Consider the following 17,306-nt stretch of genomic DNA (forward strand, 5'->3'; position numbering starts at 1 on the left):
CCTAGTGCCCTGCCGGGTGACCTGTTCAAGGGTGCAGCAGCTCAGGGGTGGGTATAGGCTGTGCACATCCTAAGAGGGCAGTCAAGGGCAGTCCACCTTCCATGCAGGTAACTCCTATTAACTCCAGTAAAGGGAGCCCTCGCCAAAAGAAACAATCCAAAACTGCACAACACTCCTCGAGTTTACTCGGCTGTGGAATGCAATGCATTTGCGGGCGGTTCGGGTGTGTATGTGTGCATGAGAGCGCCTTCCTGATTTTCCTCCAGTTTTTACTCAGAAACAGCCTCTCAGAAGTACAGGAGAGGGGGCAGCAAGTAGCACGTGTGCATCTAAAAATTACACACACACACGTAGAGCTTACCTGTACATTTGAAAACTCACTCCAAAACTATTCTTTTAAGCCCATACTCTTCTCATCGGATCCCTGGGCAAAATCACTTCTAACCCAGCTCAGAAATACGAGATGCAACCAAAAGCCTGTCCGGCCCGCGGGTCTCCCTTTTGTGAGTCTGTGCCTGAGGGCCCACAGATGCACAGGGCGCTGCGGTGCCCGCGTGGGGTCAGCGAGGTTCGCCCCTCCCTGGTCCCCCCGCCCAAGGTCCCAACACTCCCCGAGCTCGCTTGGTGCGGGGTCCCAACCTGCCCCCGTCTGGGGTGGCCCGTCTTGCTCTCTCGAGTGGGTGCCCTCTCGAGATTGCCATGACCCCATTCCACCGAGGAGGTTGCGTCCCCTAGGCCGAGATGTTCCCTGAGTCCCTGACGCACCCCTCAGCCCGCCACCTTGGACCCCCGCCGCGGCGTTCCGGCCCTCCAATCCCCTATCCTCCAGAACAGAACCCCAGGCTCCCCGCACGACTCCGCTTCCCGCGCCCGCCCTCTCGGAGAAGCCCCCTCCATCTTTCCCCAGAGAAGCCACTCGCCTCGCCCCACCCTACGCTTTCCGGGGCTCCCCTCCCTCGGGCTCCCCTCCCGCCCCGCCCGCCTCGGGCTTCCTCTCTCCGCACTCCCTTCCCGGGTTCTGCTCCCCTCCGCCCGGAGGAGGGCGCCCCAAGAATGCCGACAGGGCACCCCTCATTCCGCACTCCTCCGGACCTCTCCAACGTCAGGATCCTGACCGCTCAGTCCTCCAGGCTCGGGCTTCGGGACACCCCAACTTCGCCTTCCTGACCCGCCGCCTCACCCTCAGGGCTCCCGGACTCCCCAACCCCGGGGCACTGACTCCCCGCCCCCGGGCTCGGGTTTCTCCACATCGCGACGCTCCTCCGGGCTGGGGTCTGGGGCTCCCCAACGTCTCGAGCCTGACATCCCCGAGCTTGAGCCCGGGGTCTCCCCAACAGCCCGGTCCTGACGCGCCTCCCGCCCCGCTCCGCGCCGCCCGCCCCGGGACTCACCGGCAGCGGCGGCCGAGCCCGTGCACGCAGCCCAGCCCGCACTCCCGGCCCGGGGTCCCGGCTCCCAGCTTCCTGCAGGCGGCAGAGACTGAGGCCGGCGCTTCTCAGTGGAGCAGCAGGGAAGAGGGGACCGCGGGGGGCGGGCTCCGCCCGGCTCCGCCCCTTCCCGACCCGGGGGCGGGATGCGCACACCCGCGCGGCCACAGCCGCCGCGGTTGCCGCCGGCGAGGAAGTTGACTTACGCCTCTTCCTTCCAGCCCGGTGTTAGGTCCGCACAGCCCCCTTTCGGCGGCTAAAAGCCCAAGGGGACGGGAGAAACAGAGAAGAGTCTACCGCTGCCCTGTTCTTTCCAAGACCCACCCCAGGGGGGGCACTGCCGAAGTCTTTCGGGCTGGGGAACAAACAACAAACTTCATCTTTTATCCTAAGACTGAATTCAATCTACTCTCACCACCCGAATCTGCACATTAAGGGTCATTCTGCCTGTGAAATCACGTTTTGACACACCCAGGAGGGCTATTGCAGACACACTTTCACACCCCTGAGATACACCCTCGAAGGACTTATGCACCACAGGAACACACCTCTTATACTGACATGCTAGCACCCACTTCTATACTCCTGTCTCTTCTAGCGGGTACCGATAACAGTGACCTACTTACACAAGGAGGGGCGGGGTGGTCAGGAGAGGAAATTCCACATTTGGTCCCAGATTTGTCCTCCCCACCCACAGTGCTGTCCATATTTTACCATAAGAAAAATACACTTAAGATATAGGAGCATCGGTACTTCCCTGGCGGTCCAGGAGTTAAGACTCCGCACTTCCACTGCAGGGCGCTCGGGTTTGATCCCTGGTCGGGGAATTGAGATCCCGCCTGCTGGCGCCACGTCAATTAACAAATCAAATTGGCTTTGCTGTTAAAAAAGCAGTCTTCATTATCTGGAAAAAAAGAGAAGCCCATCAGATCCTGGGAGGATGGTCCACACCAGCGCTATTCTAAGAGGTTCATTTAATTCATTTCATGACTCTGCTGAGACAGGCGGGCCCAACTCTTGTCTGTTGAAACCTGGCACTTTTCCATTATATACTGTATGAAATCACTCATACGTGGAATCTAAAAAATAATACAAACAAATGTATATGCAAAACAGAAACAGACTCACAGGTATAGAAAACAAACTTGTTACTGAAGAGGAGGAACAAGATAGGCCTATGGGATTAAGAGATTCAAAATACTGTGTATAAAATAGATAAGCAACGAGCATATACTGTATAGCACAAGGAATTATAGCCATTATCTTGTAATAACTTAGAATATATTCTTCAAAAATACTGCATCACTATGCTGTACACCTGAAACTAATGTAATACTGTAAATCAACTATACTTCAATTTAAAAAATTGAGAGCGGGCTTCCCCGGTGGCTCAGCGGTTAAGAATCCGCTTGCCAATGCAGGGGACACGGGTTTGGAGCCCTGGTCGGGGAAGATCCCACATGCCACGGAGCAACTAAGCCAGTGTGCCACAACTACTGAGGCCACGTGCCACAACTACTGAAGCCCACCCGCCTAGAGCCCGTGCTCCACAACAAGAGAAGCCACTGCATTGAGAAGCTCGCGCACCGCAAGGAAGAGTAGCCCCCGCTCGCCACAACTAGAGAAAGCCTGCACGCAGGAACGAAGACCCAACACAGCCAAAAATAAATAAGTTAATTAATTTTAAAAAAAGGTAACTATCCTTTAAAAAAATAAAAATAAAAAATTGAGATCAAGCCAAAAAGTAACAATAAAAATAAAATTTGCTTTGCTAAATACACATAACAAAATTTAAAACATTTTAATTGTGGTAAAATATGCATAATATAAAATTAACCACCTTAACCATTTTAAAAAATATACCGTTCAGTAGCGTTAAGTACTTTCACATCCTTCATGCCTTTTAAATCTACTTGGATCTCATACTGGCCCCTTTCATTTCCTACTCTGAGATGATGGCCCACTTTGGTAACTCTGGAAAAAAGAGTGACCTTATTATTATTTTTGAGTCATTATAAGAGGCTCTTGGATCTTTCATAAAAGGGATGACATAAAATTCATATTTTAAGCCAAGAAAACTTTAAGCATAAACCTTCTTCTCTGTCCTTTGGCCTCCTCCCTCCCCTCTACCATTCATTGTGCATCTGCATTCTGCATTAGCTAGACTCCCCAGTGGCAGAAATACCTGCTCAACCATAAATGTCAGTTGTTCTTTGGATGCCAGCCACGTAACTCCTTAGAAGATAACATTCCTTTGTCAATCCTTAAGGGGTCACAATGACCCACCACTCACCTTGTACCTGCAGACGTCTTTAGTGAACTTTACATACAATAACAATATGTCATTTCCCTTAAAGACAGCTATTGATGCAGATCAGACTGGCAGACTGGTCAGACGACCTGGGGAGATACTGAGCCACACCTAATGGAAGCTCTTCACTTAAATACTTATGACCTTGTTAACGTTACTAGCTATATTACTTGTATTCTGCCTATTGTACAGGATTATTGTTTCTTGCATGACCAAATGTGTGACTGAGCCTCCAATAAAATTAATGATGATTAGTCGACTTGAAACTACTGATCAAAGATATAGTTCTACAAAATCAATGATTATAATAGAGTAACTCTAGATCTGGGAAGAAGCAACAAGAGGGAACCATTTCCTGGACCATAACGGAATATAAGACAGGTGATCCAGAGGCTTTTGGCTACTGTTAACAGGGCCTAGTCCAGTAATAGCACATTGAGTGGCTTATCAACCAAATCCTTGCCTGACCTGGGAATGAGCATCCCTAGCGCTGTGGGACAAAGTGGTCACGAAATGCCTCCTAAACCTTGGTCAAAATTAAGACTAAAAGGGAAGGGAGTGTAAGACGAAGAATGTTGCCCACCATCCATTTCTACAAGGAACAAGTCATTGGCCACTGCAGTCGCTGACCTATGCAGAACACCCTGAAAGGAATTCAGGGCGAAGATCAGGATGAGGCATTTTGTGCTGAGGGAAAACTGACAGAACTGGCCCTCAGGTAGTTAGATATTTTCAGGAGAAAATTTTATGAATCCAGTTTTTTGCATCTTCCCATACTTAGAGGAGCACTAAAACCATTAACTAAGATATGTGTTCCTTGCGAACAGCAGTCATCTCTACCAAGATTTGTGCTTGATTGCACGTACCCCCTTCTCCAAAATCACATCTATACTGGCCTCCCCCTTACCTCTTCAGAATAGTCCTCAGAGCTCTCTGAGAGACTGTCCCCTGGGTTATAATCCTCAGGTTGGCTCAAATAAAATTTTCCATTTCTTTTTTAGATTAATTATTGATTAATTTTTTTTTATCCACAAAAGACAGAATAGCCTCTAGTACATAGAAATTCATAGCTAATGTCCCTCTATGCAACACTCTCATATGGCAACAAAATTTTGACTTGTGGTTTTTCAAAAGCTGGAAAGAGGCAAGATCTTGGATTGCAGTGTTTCCTCTAAAAGAAGAATGCTAAACTCTTACTGCAATCCACATTCTATCAGACACAGTGCCCTTTCAGATTGCTCTTGAAAGCCACAGAACAGGCATATGCAACATGATTAAATACTAGATATGCGGGCTTCCCTGGTGGCGCAGTGGTTGAGAATCCGCCTGCCAATGCAGGGGACACGGGTTCGAGCCCTGGTCTGGGAGGATCCCACATGCCGCGGAGCAGCTGGGCCCGTGAGCCACAACTACTGAGCCTGCGCATCTGGAGCCTGTGCCCCGCAACAAGAGAGGCCGCGACAGTGAAGAGGCCCGCGCACCGCGATGAAGAGTGGCCCCCGCTTGCCACAACTAGAGAAAGCCCTCGCACAGAAACGAAGACCCAACACAGCCAAAAAAAAAAAAAAAAAAAAAAAACAACTAGATATGCAAGACTAAGGGGCTATTTTTGTCCCAAGCTCTAAGGAATTAATTTGGTCCATTTTATACTGTGTACATACCACACTGACAGTGTTTTTCTGTCATTTCTACTGTGTGTTTATATAGAATTGCTTCTCCAAGAAGTCCAAAGTGCAAGTGATGACATCATATCCCTAAACTTCATAATTTTATGTAAAGTAGGAAAGGGGTAAGAAATGTTAGCCTTACTGTAACATGGAGACATGGAAGTGTGATGTAGTTAAACCATCTGCCTGGAATGTCTGGTATACTCATTTATACTGGTCTATCCTAAAAGAAGACCAACTACAAGACCTACTTGTGAAAACTTACACAAGAAACAGAGCTGTTTAAAAGCCCTAGTTATTATTGTTTTCTTTTCACATCTAACAAAAGACTGAGGGCCACTGACTTCTTTGTGATGTTGGCAGAGAAAAAGAGAGGCACTTTGCGATGAGGTTAGAAGTGTGGTCTTGGAAGTGAGACCATTCTGAGTCTGAGGCCCAGCCCCACCACTTAGAGCCTTTGGTAAATTACTTAATCTTTCTGTGGTTCAGGCTCCTTATTTGTAAAATGGAAATAATCATAGCCACTTCATGCAGTTATTGCTAGAATTAAATGAAAGGCACACATTAGACACTCAGCATTGTGCCTATCACATAATAAGGGCTTGATAAATGTGGGTAAAAAGGCAATAGTTTCATGTAAGTGGTTGCTTATAGGATCCCCGATCCAATTCTACTTGAAGGAAAGATGTAGGGAATGGCATGGGAGGAACTGGGGAAACTTAAAGATCTATATTTTTAGCCTGTCAACTGAAATAAAAACAGATAATGTGAGTTTCAGTTTTATTTGGGGACTTACTGAGGACTATAGTACAGGAGACAGCCTCTCAGATAGCTCCAAGGAACTGTTCTGAAGAGGTCGGTGTCAATGTGATTTTGGCAAAGGGTATGTGCAATCAAGCACACATCTCGGAGAAAGGGCTGCTAGTCACGAGGAACAGGTATCTTAGTTAATGGTTTTAGTGCTTTTCTAAGTACAGTATGAGAAGATACAAGAATTTGAGTTCATAAAATTTTCTCCTGAAAACATCCAACTATCTGAGGACCCGTTCTGCCAGTTTTCCCAGAGCACAGAGTGCCCTGAATTCCTTTCAACTTGTACTGCATGGGTCAGTGACTGCAGTGGCTACTGACTTGATTTTTTTTTTTTTTTGGCCGTGATGGATGGCACGTGGGATCTTAGTCCCCCCACCAGGGACTGAACCCACGTTCCCTGCAGTGGAAGCACAGAGTTTTAACCACTGGACCGCCAGGGAAGTCCTGACTTGATTTTTGTAGAACTTGATGGTGACAAACACTCTTTAGCTGGCAAACCCTTAAGTCAAATCTATCTATTCCTTAACATTCCATCATCAGATAGCTGTCCATACTTAGCTTTTCTATTTATATTCCCTGCCATCTGGCCAACTGGGAAAGTGACCATGACACTAATTTCACCAGTTTCACACACAGGATGCTGATGAGCCATGGTTGAATCAGATTGAAAATGAAAATAACGATTTTCTTATATTGTGTGTCTATGTTATCTCATTTAATGGTGGAATGATAAGTTTCATTAAAGGCTAGCTTGATTTCATCTGGTGTGGTTCATTCCTTTTAATTTTTTCCCTTTTATTTCTTTTTCTTTTTTTTAAATAAATTTATTTATTTATTTTTGGCTGCATTGGGTCTCCTTTGCTGCACGCAGGCTTTCTCTAGTTGTGGTGAGCAAGGGCTACTCTTCGTTGCAGTGCATGGGCTTCTCACTGCGGTGGCTTCTCTTGTAGCAGAGCATGGGCTCTAGGTGCCCGGGATTCAGTAGTTGTGGCACGTGGGCTCAGTAGTTGTGGCACGCGGGCTCTAGAGTGCAGGCTCAGTAGTTGTGGCACACGGGCTCAGTTGCTCCGCGGCATGTGGGATCTTCCTGGACCAGGGCTCGAACCCGTGTCGCTTGTATTGGTAGGCGAATCCTTAACCACTGTGCCACCAGGGAAACCCCTATTTTTTCCCTTTTATTTCTTAATAATAACTATTAATTAACAATTCTGGGAGCAAACCAATTAACACAGACAAGAGAGACAAGATGCAGAAATTGCTCCTGGGACCTCAGTAAACCTGAGCACGTTTGCGGTTGTGTGGCATTGCATCTGATCTCCCCTCTAGGTAACTAGTTCCTGGTTGAAGACTTACCAATGGCAAACTGAAAAAAATGAATGATAAAGTGACCAAACAGGAAACCTTCATATTATTAATAAAATAACATGAATTGCTAAATGCCAGCAACATTTGATGTGTACAAGGGTTAATTTTAACATTTGTTCCTAAATGAGACTTAAATTTAAGACATAGAGTATGTAATTGGATCAACTGGATCAATTGTAAATTACCATTTACAATTACAGTATGTGATTGTAAATGGTAATTTAAAGGCAAATAAACATGTGGATATTAAAATATGAGGCCTTTTCTTACTCTTCAGTAGAAATTTGCAACTAAAAAGCCTCAGAGTAAAAAGCCCCAATGGCTCCCCTCTTCAAAGGTCCTGAAAACTGTGTTTCTTCCATTCACTTTGCTCCTGATTCTTAATCATTATATCCTGGGGTAGGAGTGCGTGGGTGTAGGGGATGGGGAAAATCAGAAAAATTGAACTTCAAAGACTGATGTCAAAAGTTTTGAGAAGTAAATGTTTTTCAGTCTGCCCAACTCCAATTCAATCCAGACTGAGTTCTAAACGAAGATTTTGGAGGGAAATTTCTCAGATTTACTAAAGAAAGAAAGCCATGTGAATTTACCCAGGATGGAAAACTGAGGTTGAACCTTTGGACTTTGCCACTCCCTCGTTGGTGTGTTGCTAGGGGTGGTACATACCCTCTGATGGCTCATTTTGGTCAATCATCTGTCATCTAAATTAGGCCGATGAGCAAAGCCATGCACCATCCTCTGTTGAACAGCTGGGGCTCAGAATCCCCTGCAGTGGCAGTGTTCAGTCCATAGCTTTTTAGCTGATTTCTGTCTGGAGGACTTATCTTGGCTCTCAGTTCCTTTAAATAGGATGGAAAAATGAAAACGGCAATTTTGGACAAGAAGAGTAACAATTGCACTATTCATGCTTGATTCTGGTTTGGTTTCAGAGTTTTAATGATTTAAAAAAGAAAAAAAAAAGCATTTCATCAATTGACCAGTTTAATTCAGCTGGTGTTTACTGAGTCTCTTTTCACTGCTTAGGGGGGAGCTAGGGGGCAGAACTGGCCTGTCCAGATGAGACTGGGATGGGACAGATAAGTGTTGGAATCTTCTCCAGTTCATATTTATGCCTCTCTGAATGAGCTCAGGGACCTGGGTAATGAGACATAGCAACTTTTTTTTTTTTTGAGACATAGCATCCCGAGCTGACTTCTCTTACATCGTTACATCATTTTGTAATTCCCCATTTACTTCTTTAGCTTCTCCATTGGACTGTAAGCTTCTAGAGAGCAAGGTTTATGTACATGCTATTAATTGCCAAATCCATGTGACCTAACACATAGTACACGCTGGAAAAATATTGTTGAATGAATGAACCAAATAACATGAATGCTTAGCATATTTGGAATTCAGTTAGACTAGGAGTCCACGATCATTTACTCCAGAACTCTTAGAGGATGTTAGAACAATCTAGAAATGGACTAGAAAGGGATGTGTCCTAGGCGTGGAAATGACGACAAGAAAAAGTAATTGAGGTGAAATGCTTTCCCATCTGGGAGAAGGGGAGAGAGAAGGACAAATAATGAACAGGGTTGATTCTGGGTCCCTAGTAGGATGTGCTGCAGAAAAGACCACTCAATTTTTTTTTTTTTTAAGTGACGAATTGAACTGAAGTAAACTGAGTTGTAGGCATGCAGCCTACAGAAGGGGCATCCAGAAGAGTTCCAGCTAAAGCAAAAATCTCCTTCGTCGACCTCCCAATTAAGTTGAATTTCTCTATTTCTCTGATTACCCTTCCCACCAACCTGGGATCCTTCAGCTCTGAGGACAACAGGGAGGAACCTGAAAGCCACTCATGTGTGGGACCCAACTTCACTAGGTCTTTCTCCCCAAATGTTCCTGAGAGACTCCAAGAATGATGTGACAGCCTGGGGGTCTGTACCAGAGCCTTAGAATCCTGGCAACGCCAACCAAAGTTTCTAGCAGGAAGCTTACAAGGCAAGTAGTCCCTAGGATAAGATATAACCACTGAGGGAGGCCTGACCAAATTAACTAGGGTCCGTACATGAGATGGAATGCTGTACCGTCTTCAAAAATTGTAGGGGCTATATGGCACAGAGAAACACGCTCCTGCAGTTCTGTGGTTTAGTAAAACAAAGCAGGTTAGAGTGAAGTGTGATCCATTTTTTTTTTAATGTTTTTGAAATCCATTTATATTATGGTTCTACTAAGAAGTGATCCAATTTTTAAAAAGACATATATGCGCTACAAAAAAAAAAAGCGATATTCCCAGAAAACTTAATTTTCTTTTTTATAATTTTCAATATTTTTCAAAAATAGCCTTAATAAAATAAATACACAAATGAATGGCTGTTGTTCATTGTTCTGTACCTAAGTATAATTCTCATGGACTATAATTAAGTGTAGATTATTACAGGACAGAAATATAATAAAGTTAATTATAGCAATTGTAGGGTGCTTTGTGGGCACTGTGCTTCTGAGCTCATAACAACAACAAATGAGAATCTTTATTCTCTTTTTAAAATAGTTGTTAAAAGAGGTAACCTGCTCAAGGCAGCAATGAACTGTGTCAGTCACTTCATCATCAGTGGTACCACAGGAGCAGGAGGCAGGGAGGTCAGCCTCAGCGAGCTCAGATCCCAGGAACCCGAGGTTCTTGGAGGGGACATGCGTGCAATAGGCAATGTGTCCCTTCTCTTCACAGCCACTAATGGGCATGATTGTCTCCTTTGACCTGCTCCTTTGGATCCCTTCCTTCCACATACCCTTTTAATGGTGCATTCAACACTTGTCCCTCTATTAAATCAGGGCTGGAGGACAACTGTGCCAGCTGATCCAATTTTATTGAGATTGAGTCCAGTAAACTTTGCAGCAAGATGAGGCTTGGCTGCTTTAAGTCTCTCCCCACCCCCCCCATCATTCTCTTCCCTCTCTCTCTCTTTTTCTCCCTATCTTCTGTTTAGATAAATCCAATTAGCCCTGACCCTTCTACACTTCTAACAAGGGGATCAGCAAATTGTTTAGGTGAGAAGGGAAGCTCCTTATTAGGATGCTGTGAGGATACTAAATAAGATTTAGTCTGGCGACAAAGGGATATGTGGCAATTATTCAATATGCAGTATTCTGTTCTTAATTCTTTCATCTCTTCAGAAACTATTTATTGAAAATGACCTAGATTGCTAAGAGCACTTTGCTAAGACCTAAAGATAAAGAGATGAACATGATACAACCCCTCAACCTCCATCTAGTGGCAAGGACACACAAACAATTACAATACAGTGTTACAAGGACTGTAAGAGAGGCACACTGGATGTTATGGAAAAAGCAGAATAGGTGCTAGTCACATAGCTTTTTAGCGTTAAGAGGGTCAGCAAAAGCTCCAAGGTGAGCCATGAAGGATGAGGTCGAATAAGCAGATAAGATGGGAGGGAAGCATTCCAAGCTGAGGGAACAGCAGGTGCGAGAGCACAGAGGCACACAACAGCCCGGTTTACGGGGAATGGCGATGGCTAGAGTGTAGGAACATATGGGTGCAACCCCTGCTCACACCCCTCAATGGAAGGATGCGATGGTACCATCCACAACCAAGTAGTTTTAGTGTTCCTAGCTATCAACACACATGGATTATAAAAGAAAGTAAAAGCAGTTCTTTGCTTTGGGCATGTTCCAACTTGTATAAAATCCTCAAGAGAAGAGATGTTTGGGGGCAGCTTTTCTTACCCACACAGTTCCTTTAACTTGCATCAGGACTCAGTGTCAACATGCCCAGCGGCCACATGGTCCACTCCCAGAGGAAGCAAGGGCAGGGAGCCATCTCTCCTCGTCCGGCTCTTTCTGTCTCCTCTCTCCTGCCTCCTTTCCTTGGTCCATTTAAACTCTTTTGTTTCTTCCTCTCCCTGCGCTGCCCAGTGTCCCTCCTCTTCTTGAGCTGAGTCTTATGGAGGTAGTCAATCACTCAGTTCCGTCCACTTCTGCTGCTGGACTGGATGGGGGCTTCAATCAAGTGGGTGCGGGATAGAGACCATGAACTGGCCTCAGGGTCAAATATCTGAAAGATTTTCAGAACTTTAATGTGGCCTTAGTTCAGCTACCTGGCAACAAAGAATTGATGAATTTTTATAATAAGTCTATCAATGTCTCTGCCTCGGGGAGCACTCTCAGCTTGGTGATGAGTAGACTATGGGGATTGGGAGAAACTGGAGAAAGAAAATCCATCCTCCAACCACATGGGAGGAGCCATGGTAGTGAGATTGGAGAGGTAAGCAGGGGTCACCTTATGAAGGACATGGCATGTCCTGGGAAGGAATGTGAACTACACAATGATTCTCCACCGGAGTTGAGGAAGAGGGTCAACCCTCTTCATGTCATAAGTCACTCTAGCCTTTGCTCTGATGGGAGCATGTTATAGCCTTCAGGTGTGTTGGGTCACTATAGGAGATAAAATATTATAAATAAGGAAACTGCATGAGGAGGTGTTCTGTTTTTGAATGATCTTTCTGGCAGCAGGGTGGGAGGAGGATTTGAGACTAGCAAGGCTGGAGGCATGAGAAACTGGGACAAGGATACCAGTTAAGAAAGCAGCTGTGGTTATGTAGACAAGGAAGGAAGGCAAGGGTGCTTTGAATGAGGAGCAAACACCAGATTCAAGAGGTACTTAGAAGGCAAAATCAATAGCATTTGGTGAGTAATTGGGGGTAGGAGTTGGCTCCCTGTACCCCCGGGCCATTGTTCTCATCTCACTGTGTTGGAATGATTGATTAGTCTCCCCAGGGTCCTCCACAAGGGCCAGAACCATGTGTGTCTCATTCCCAGCTATGTGTCCAGCACAGAGCCCTGTGTCTGATATGTGACAGGTTTTTAAAAAAGATTTGCTGAATGGATACACAAATGATTGAATAAGGAATGACTCACACATGGATGGCTTAAATGACAGAATGGTCAGGGGAGCTATCAACTGAGGGAGGAAATACAGGAAGAAAAAGAGGTTAGGGTCCAACACTGCAATTTTATTTTCATCAGGTTGGGTTTGAGGTGCCTATGGGATCTCCAGGAAGGTGTCAGCTGCAGGGGAGTCCTAGGCTGGTGTAACAGATTAGGGAGCTGTCAGTGAATAAACAGACATTCACACACAGGTGTAGGTAGGACAAGTATAGCAAATGAAGCAAAGAAGAGAAAGAAGCTTTTTCTAATCAGAAGGCTGGTGTTTTTTAAAATTTGTCATTGTATTGTTTTTGTTTTATTGAGATATAATTCACATACCATAAAATCCATCAATTTGAAGTATACAGTTAAACTTGTTTTGTATGTTTGCAAGGTTGTACAATAGTCACGACTAATTCCAGAACATTTTCATCATCCTCAAAAGAAATCCTGTACCTGTTAGGAGTTACTCCCCGTTCCCTCCAGCCCCTGGCAACCACAAATTATCTTTCTGTTTCTATGGATTTGCCTATCATGGTTATTTCATGTAAGTGGAAACATACCATATGTGGCTTTTGTGCCTACCTTCTTTCATGCAGCATAATGTTTTCAAGGTTCATCCATGCTGTAGCATGCATCAGTACCTCATTCTGAAGGCTGGTGTTTCATCTTGAGAAAGGTTCCAGCGCAGTCCCATCCTTGACTTACAAAAAGCTCCCTCGGACCTTTTGAATACAACCTTCAAAGTCCACATGGGGGGACTTCCCTGGTGGCGCAGTGGTTAAGAATCCACCTGTCAATGCAGGGACACAGTTTCAAGCCCTGGTCCGGGAAGATCCCACATGCCGCGGAGCAACTAAGCCTGTGCGCCACAACTACTGAGCCTGCGTGCCATAACTACTGAAGCCCGCGCCCCTGGAGCCTGTGCTCTGCAACAAGAGAAGCCACCGCAATGAGAAGCCCGCGCACCGCAACAAAGAGTAGCCCCCACTTGCCGCAACTAGAGAAAGCCCGTGCGCAGCAACGAAGACACAATGCAGCCAAAAAAAAAAAAAAAAAAAAGGTCCAGATGGGGTCCCTTCATTAATCCATAGAATCTGGAAAATCTTTATGGTGAAAGGAGACATAGAAAGCGTCCTCAGCCACTCCCCGACGGTGTCCCTGACTCTCTGGTCCACAGGGAGCTCTCCTCTCTCTGATTCCCAGGGCACTCACTGTGCGCCCTGTACAATTAATGCCTGGTTCTGTAAATTTTTCCTGTCTCGAATGAAAGCTCCTGAAGGCAGAGGGTAGGGAGTGTCCTGTGCTATATTTTTCTTTCATTGTTTGCAACACTTGGCACACTGTTGTGCTAATAGAAACCAAAATGGCACTTAAATAATCCCTCTACTTGCTAAAAAAAAAAAAAAAAAATTCCAGGAACACTATTACTTTGTTTTTAACATGGGCTTGAATATTTTTTCATAGACTCTGGACAGACCACTCTTGGATTAACAGCCCAGTTCATGATTATTTTCCATTTGCTGGGAACTTGTCCTCTTCTTTCCCCATCCCAGGCTAGACTGGTCCAGCTGCACTGATTCTCTATGGCTGGTGTCCATTCTCAATCACTGAAGCCCATCTCACACCAATTGTTAAGTATTTCCAATATTGTTCCTGTGCTATCATCCACATTGTAAGAGCAACAGGCTCCCAGCGGCTATTTTTTTCCCAATATGATGAAACCATCCTGGTCACAGGTATATGGTCCAGGAAAAGGAACCTGACCCAAGCTTTGCCAGTTAGACCCCTTTCAAGAGGAATTTGGATTTGGTTCATCCCTAGTCTACGTGATATTTAGAACATATTTATTTGTTGGGTCTTCGCTGCTGCATGCGGGCTTTCTCTAGTTGCTGCGAGCGGGGGCTACTCTTCATTGCGGTGCCCGGGCTCCTCATTGAGGTGGCTTCTCTTGTTGCGGAGCGTGGGCTTTAGGCGCACGGGCTTCAGTAGCTGTGGCACGCGGGCTCTAGAGCGCAGGCTCAGTAGTTGTGGCGCACAGGCTTAGTTGCTCCGCAGCATGTGGGATCTTCCCGGACCAGGGCTCGAACCCGTGTCCCCTGCATTGGCAGGCGGATTCTTAACCACTGTGCCACCAAGGAGGCCTCTGTACATTTCTTGAAGGCAAATACTATCAAATATATACTGTATACTATATATACTGTATATCAAATATATTTCTGTATACTGCCAGGATAAAAGCATTTAAAAATCCATTAAAACCTTGAGTAGAACTTCTTAATGATACCTCAATTCAATTTAGCAGCAGTGTATCAACTCCCTTCTGTAGTGGTGATTGGTTTCTACTTGGCATCTTTTCCTTTAGAAGCTCAACCTCCCTCGCATGGCGGTGCTGACAATCACATCGCTCCACTTTCCCTGGCCTGTGGGTCAGGAATGGATCCGGGCTGGCCAATCAGAGTTTCCTAACCCTTGGCAGCAGGGATGAATATGGAACCCAAACTGGACCATTTGGTGTTTTCTCTGGGACTAGCAGGAATCACTAGTAAAGAGACACACTTTTTCTCTACATCATCTGCTTAGCAAGGACCATGTAAACTCAATGCTGCCTTTGGGAATAATGACTGCCATTTTGAGAGAATCTGCCTGAGAATGAAACCATGTACCTTGTTCTGGCCTATGCAACTTAAAGAAAATCTGCTAGACTTGGCTCTGGAAAAATTTCTGTTAGTAAAGGAGACGGTCATGGTCCCTTTTAGTTTTCTCTTCTGACATGAATGCATATGTTATGATTGGAGCTGAAGCAGCCATCTTGAGACCATGAGGGAAAGACAAAGATCATCACAATGACATCAGTCCTGACATCTTCAAGCCACCCAAACAGTAACTAGCAACTACCTTACTCTAGTCAGGGGTTGGCAAACTACAGCCCTCAGGCCAACTTTGCGTTCCTATGCCTCAGAGGTACCGTAAGCTGAGGAGACCAAGCCAGGGCATCCTGCTCTGCCCCTACTCCCCCATCGGCCCTCCTCACGGCACAGAACATCTCGAACCCCCAGTATCTACAGCGACTGCAGCTCACAGCGGCAAAGCAATCTCATTTTTCACTCTTGTGAACAGAGGAACTTTTTGACTACAACCAGCATTTTTAAAAAGAATGAATGTTGTAAATCAATGCCAGTAAAGATATAAAATGAAATAAAATAAAATAAAAAGAATGAATGGAACAAAAAAAAGGTAGCGTATTACACATAGTAAGGGTACATATTGTTTTGTAAAACTTATCTTCTAGTTATATGTGTGTATGTACATATATATAGGGTCATAATGTAAAAAATACACATACATTACATATATACATTTTAATTATAAATTATATATATTACTTTAAACATATAATATATATTTTATAATATATAGTGTATAATTTTATAGTGCATATATATTAGATATAATATATAGTTAAACATTATATGATATATAAATATATGTATATTATGTGCATTTTTAACATTTTGACTATATATATATAAACACACATGTAACTAAAACAAATGATTTACAAAGCAATGTTTACCCTTACTATATATAATACACAATCTTTTCTCCTTTTTATATATTCTATATTTTATATATAATTTATAGTATTATATATTATGTTATAATATTTCTTGTTGTGGGTAATGATAAAGTGAAGAGTTTAAGAAACTCTGTAATAGAAGATGGTGAAAAGGTAGGCTGGGGCTAGATTGTAAATGTGAATCTGAGGAGTTCTGGCTTAAAGCTGCCTTCCATGAGGTGCCCTGGGGGCTTTTCAGGAAGGAGATGGTGTAACCACATACACAGAAGCAAGAGATTGAGGGGGAGAGAGACCTACTAGTGGGCAGTAAATTCCGCAAGGGTACTGCAGGTGCTAGAAGGCTGAAAAGAGAGTGTAGAATTTGAGGTTCTTTCTGTGAAAGTGATAGAAATTCAACTCAGACCCAGGGAAGCAAGAGTTTATTTATTGCTGGCAAGGCTGAGAAGAACATGAGGGTATTCCAGAGAATTGAATGGTATGAGCTGCAGGAAAGCAGAGCTTTGGTGACAGTATGGGGACTCCTTGTTGCTAAGTCTCTCCTTCTCTCTCTGAGTTTGGCCTTGTTCTTCCCTCATTCTCCTTCTCTCTATGAGTTTGGTACAGAAGCCCTCCGAATGTGGTGGTAAAGACTGTTTCCCCAGTTTAGCAAGCCTACAGGACTTTGTCCAGAATCGGGACGTCAATCCCAGTATATGAGTCTGAGAGGCCCTGCTTTGGTCGCATGCCCATCCCTGGTTCCAAACTTTTTACAAGGTTTCAGAGTGTTTTGGGCTGGAAGCTGTAGAACATCCATTTTAAAGTGATTTAAACAGGAGGATAACATAATATTTTACTTACAAGAAATTCTGAGGCAGGTTACTGTTTGTTAAAATAGCGATTCTATGATGTCAGGGTCCCAGGTGGGCTTCTCTGCTGTTCTCTTGACTTTCCCTCAAGGGCAAGACAGGTTGCTGCATTTCCAAGAATCATCTCCTTTTATAACAGGTCCAGGGCAGGAAGAAGCAAGTCCTTGACTTGCATCTATATTTAGGATGAAGAAATCTTCCCAGGAAGAACCCTCTTCAGTTTTGTTTGTTAGAATTGTGTCATAGACCCGTGTTCAACCAGTCAATCATTGGTGAGGCAAATGGAATAAATGAGACCGGTTTAAACCAATCAACCTATACCCCATAGGGTTGGAGAGGGACCCATAAAGCACATGGGTGCTCAAAACCTAAAAC

The 17,306-nt window shown here is 44.6% G+C and overlaps 1 protein-coding gene and 1 long non-coding RNA gene across 3 annotated transcripts in view; both read right to left on the reverse strand.

The window, feature by feature from the left end:
• The window catches only part of PAQR8 (progestin and adipoQ receptor family member 8), a 39,741-nt gene extending 37,585 nt beyond the window's left edge, over positions 1 to 2,156 (reverse strand). For both annotated transcript variants that reach the window (XM_059938502.1, XM_059938503.1), the window contains exon 1: positions 1,392 to 2,156. The gene's annotated coding sequence lies outside the window, so the exon portion shown is untranslated. The remainder of the gene's footprint in view (positions 1 to 1,391) is intronic.
• Position 2,157: 1 nt separating this feature from the next.
• Positions 2,158 to 13,153, reverse strand: LOC132374618 (uncharacterized). The gene is made up of 4 exons (XR_009505695.1): positions 13,092 to 13,153; positions 11,307 to 11,634; positions 8,250 to 8,422; positions 2,158 to 2,331 (listed from the first exon to the last, which is right to left on the reverse strand). It is a non-coding gene; the product is annotated as an uncharacterized LOC132374618 (long non-coding RNA).
• Positions 13,154 to 17,306: the final 4,153 nt, after the last annotated feature.

This window comes from Balaenoptera ricei, chromosome 11 (assembly GCF_028023285.1).
Source record: "Balaenoptera ricei isolate mBalRic1 chromosome 11, mBalRic1.hap2, whole genome shotgun sequence".
Taxonomy (NCBI): Eukaryota; Metazoa; Chordata; class Mammalia; order Artiodactyla; family Balaenopteridae; genus Balaenoptera; species Balaenoptera ricei.